Source organism: Perognathus longimembris, chromosome 28, assembly GCF_023159225.1.
Source record: "Perognathus longimembris pacificus isolate PPM17 chromosome 28, ASM2315922v1, whole genome shotgun sequence".
Lineage (NCBI taxonomy): Eukaryota > Metazoa > Chordata > Mammalia > Rodentia > Heteromyidae > Perognathus > Perognathus longimembris.
The window spans coordinates 62,009,417-62,014,120 of NC_063188.1; positions in this window are offsets into that span (position 1 = coordinate 62,009,417).

Below are 4,704 nucleotides of genomic sequence, written 5' to 3' on the forward strand. Positions count from 1 at the left end.
TATCCTGTTTTCACAGCACCTTTTATTTGAGTGTCCTATCCCTAACATGCATTTTTGGCATAGTTGTGGACAGTCAGTTGGCCATATATGTGGATCTTTATTTCTAGGATCTCTAACAATCAACAAAATGAAAATCTACGTTACATAATGGAACAAGTATTTGCAAGCCGCCTCTCTATTACAGAATTAAAACCTAAAATATATAACAAATTGCTGGGGATGTAGGTCAGTAGTGGAGTACTTGCTTTACATGAACAAGACTTTGATCCTTAGCACTAACAAAAGGGTATGCATTTGACTGTGTGTGCATGCATGCATGTGTTGTGTGTGTTATGACTCATTAGCAAAAGGAACAAACAGAGATTTTTAAGTGAATGATATCCATTGGCAAATAGGCACTTTAAAAGTAATTGTTACTTTAAAAGTTATCATCACTAATCACTGGTGAAATGCAACCCCAAACCTCAGTATAATATCACTTCTCATGGGATGGTTATCATGAAGAAAACCTGAGAGTACTGATAAGGATATAGAGGAAAGGGAACTCATGTATATTGGTAGTGCTAATCTAATCTGGTTCAGCCACTACAGCAAACAGTATAGAGGATCTTCAAAACATAAAAAATAGAGGGCTGATGATGGAGCTTAGTGGTACTGCTTGCACTCCAGGATCAGTAAATTTGTACTTCAAAAAAAGCTGACAGATTTATAGTATTAGGTTTTAAACCTTTGACTTGTGTGTGTAAGGTTTGAGACTTTACTTTTTGTGTGTGTTAGTTAGCTCAGGTTCATGTGCTATTAGCCTTTCAGCTCAAGGCTGGCACTCCACCACTTGAACCACCCCTTCCCTTTAGTCCTTTTGCTGGTTAATTGGAGTTGGTAGTCTCTCAGACTTTTCAGCCTGGGTTGGTAAACCACCTGTGCCTGACTTAAGGTTTGAGATTTTGGATGAGGTTTACTACATTTTTTTGGTCTAGGGATATCCAACTGTTTCCATAGTGTTTGTTGAAAAAAGAAATGCTTACTGCATTGAATTGGATGTTCACTTTTATTAAAAAAAATCAGTCAGGCAGGGTCTGTTTCTGAGTTGTGCATTCTGTTCCTTTATGTGTCTATCTTTTCTCCAACACCTTATACTTACAGTATTTATTACAATAGCTATATAAAAATGAAATCAGGTAATCCATTTCCTCTAACTTTATTCTTTTCTTTCAAAAGTATTTCAGCAATCTATTTCATTTGCCTTCATGTACAAATTTTAGAATACTCTTCTCCATAGCTATAAATATCTTGGGGCTTTCATTGGAACAGTATTAATATTGTAATTTTAAAAAACTGCCATGTTAACTATGTTGTCTTTCAATGCATGAATGCCAATGAATGCACTCCTATCTATTCACATGGAAATCTCCATTGATTTCTCTTATGAACATGTTATCCCTTTCATCATATAATTCCTGTACATATTTTGTTTGATTCATACTTAAAAATCCCTTTCTTTGAGTGATAATCAATAATATATTTTTAAATATTTTTCTGGCTCTTTAAAAATTTTATTTGTGGGCTGGAAATATGACCTAGTGGTAGAGTGCTTGCCTGCCCTTGCTTGAAGCCCTGGGCTTGACTCCTCAGCATCACATACATAGAAAAAGCCAGAAGAGTGCTAGCCTTGAGCAAAAAGAAGCCAGGGCAAGCAGTATGGAGATTCCTCAAAAGGCTAAACATAGAGCTCCCTTATGACCCAGCAGCCCCACTTTGGGGCATCTTACCCAAAAGACCACAAACAAGAACACACTAAAGCCACCAGCACAAGAATGTTCATCACAGCACAATTTGTCATAGCTAGAATCTGGAACCAACCCAGATGCCCCTCAGTAGACGAATGAATCAGGAAAACGTGGTACATATACACAATGGAATTTTATGCCTCTATCAGAAAGAATGACATTGCCCCATTCATAAGGAAATGGAAGGACTTGGAAAAAATTATACTAAGTGAAGTGAGCCAGACCTAAAGAAACATGGACTCTATGGTTTCCCTCATAGGGAATAATTAGCACAGGTTTAGGCAAGTCACAGCAGAGGATTATAAGAGCCTAATAGCTATACCCTTATGAACACATAAGATGATGCTAAGTAAAATGAACTTCATGTTAGGGAAACGATTGTTATATCACTGTTGTAACTACTTTCAATGTGCTATGTGTAACCGTAGCTTCTATTGTTGATGGTTCTTCTTGTATCCCCTTCCTGTGGTGTACCTGCACTATCTCTGTATCTTATCTGAGTACATTGGAAACCATGTATACTGGTATTAGAACCAGGAAACTTAGAGGGAATACTAAAATCGAGAGACACAGGGTAAAAAAATACAAACAACTACAAAAGCAATACTTGCAAAACTGTTTGGTGTAAATGAACTGAACAACTCATGGGGGGGAAGGGAAAGGGGGAGGGGGAGGGGGGAATGAGGGAGGAGGTAACAAACTACAAGAAATGTATCCAATGCCTAACGTATGAAAATGTAACCTCTGGGGTATATCAGTTTGACAATAAAAATTAAAAAAAAAAAGAAGCCAGGGAGAGTGGTCAGGCCCTGAGTTCAAGGCCCAGGACTGGCAAAAATTATTTGTATTATCTTTCAGTAGTTGTACAAAGGTGTTTCAATTCAACATGTCAATTTATGAGTAATTGCATCTTTATAAATGTTACCATTGTATTTTATTTTTAATTTCAGTGTCCACCTGTTTGTTGCTAATATGGAGCTATATGGGACTATAATGGATTTTCTATGCTTATCTTGTGTCCTTTGACCTTGCTTAACTCACTCATTTCCAGGAGGTTGTCTTAGTAGATTCCTGGGAATTTTCTATGTAGAAATTAAGGTCATTTGTGAATAGGGTCAATTTTATTTTATCATTCCCAATTAATATGCTTTTTATTCTCCTCTCTAACCTCACTTCACTAGCTAGACATTGAATCACTACATCAGAGAAAAATGGTGAGGGCAGACATCTGTAGTGTGTTTGTATCTCAGGCAGAATGTGTTTCATTTTTTATTCTTAACTATTATGTTAGTCATAGTTTTTGTAGATGCTCTGTGACAAGTTGAGGATATGTTCCCCTAGTCTGGTTTTTGGCATGAAAACATATTGAATTTTGTTGAATGCTTTTCTTTTTCTTTTTTCTTGCCAGTCCTAGGGCTTGAACCAAAGGCCTGGGCTCTGTCCCTAGGCCTCTCTGTGCTCAAGTCTAGCACTCTACCACTTGATCTACAGTGCCACTTCTGGCTTTTTCTATATATGTGGTACTGAGGAATTGAACCTGGGCTTCATGCATAGTAGGTAAGCACTCTACCACTAAGCCACATTCCCAGCCTGAGTATTTTTTGTACCAATTGATATGTCATGTGATTGGTTTCTATTAGTCTGCTAATATAATAGGTTACCATTGATCGATTATCATATATGAACCAGACTTTACTTCCAAAATAAAACCTTGTTTAACCATAATTTTAAATTCAATTTATATGTAATTATATTAGTTATTTTTAAAAGAATTTTTAGATGTTCAATAATGAGGGATATTTGTCTGTAATTTTCCTTCTTGGTATTGTTTTGTTTAGTTTTGGCATTAGGATAATATTAAGTTCACAAAATGAACTTGAAAATGTTCACTTTTCTCTTTGGGGGGGGGAAAGATTATATATAATCAGTATTGATTAATCTTCAAATATTTGGTAGAATTATCCAGTTAAGCTATCTTAGGTAGGGCATGAAATTGTGACCTGGACATTGTCCCTCACCTTTTTTGCTCAAGGCTAGCTCTCTACCACTTTAAGCAACAATGCCACTTGTGGTTTTCTGGTGATTAATTGGAGATAAGAGTCTCACAGACTTTCCTGCCTTGGCTAGCTTCGAACCATGATCCTCAGAGCTTAGCCTCCTGAGTAGCTAGGCTTACAGGCAGGAACCACCAGCACCCAGCTCAAAAGTTTATGTTTTCTAAAGAATTGCTCTGAAGAATATCCTCCTTTGGTCTCACTCTCTGTGAATGCCTAGAGACCTATTTAATTTATCATGTCCAAGTGTAATTCTTTTCTTTTGCCATCCAGTGTGTTTACTTATAGATTTATAGACATTCTAGTTACCACAAATGAGGGAAACCATGCAACCTATGTTTCTCTGGGTCTGGGTTAGTTATGTACATTTGATCATATAAAATAATGCTTATCAAAATGAACTCCAGGACATGGAAACAAAGCTTTTTTTCTTTGTTGTTGTTGTTTCCTTTTGTCTTGTTTGTTCATTTATCTGTTTGGGGAAGGGTAAGGAGGATACAGAAGTGGTGGGACAAAGAATGAACACATGAATCCATGATGCCCACTAAACACTATATTTAAAATGAACTATATAACTCATAGGTGAGGACAGAAGAAAAAACTGGGAAAGAGAAAGAGAAGAGGTGACACTGTTAAAAAAGAAATGTACTCCGTACCTGGCTTATGTAACTGTAACCCCTGTGTATATCAATTTTACAATAACAACCAGAATTGCTGCATTTATTCTAATTATGTCTGTGTAGAATTATTTGCAGTATAGTAAGGTCCACCCTCAGGAGGGCTCCATGCAGATGTTCCCCACCTGTTTAAGTCTGTGCCCAGAACCTGAGTTACCTAGGTAACGGACACACCTGGAGGCAGTT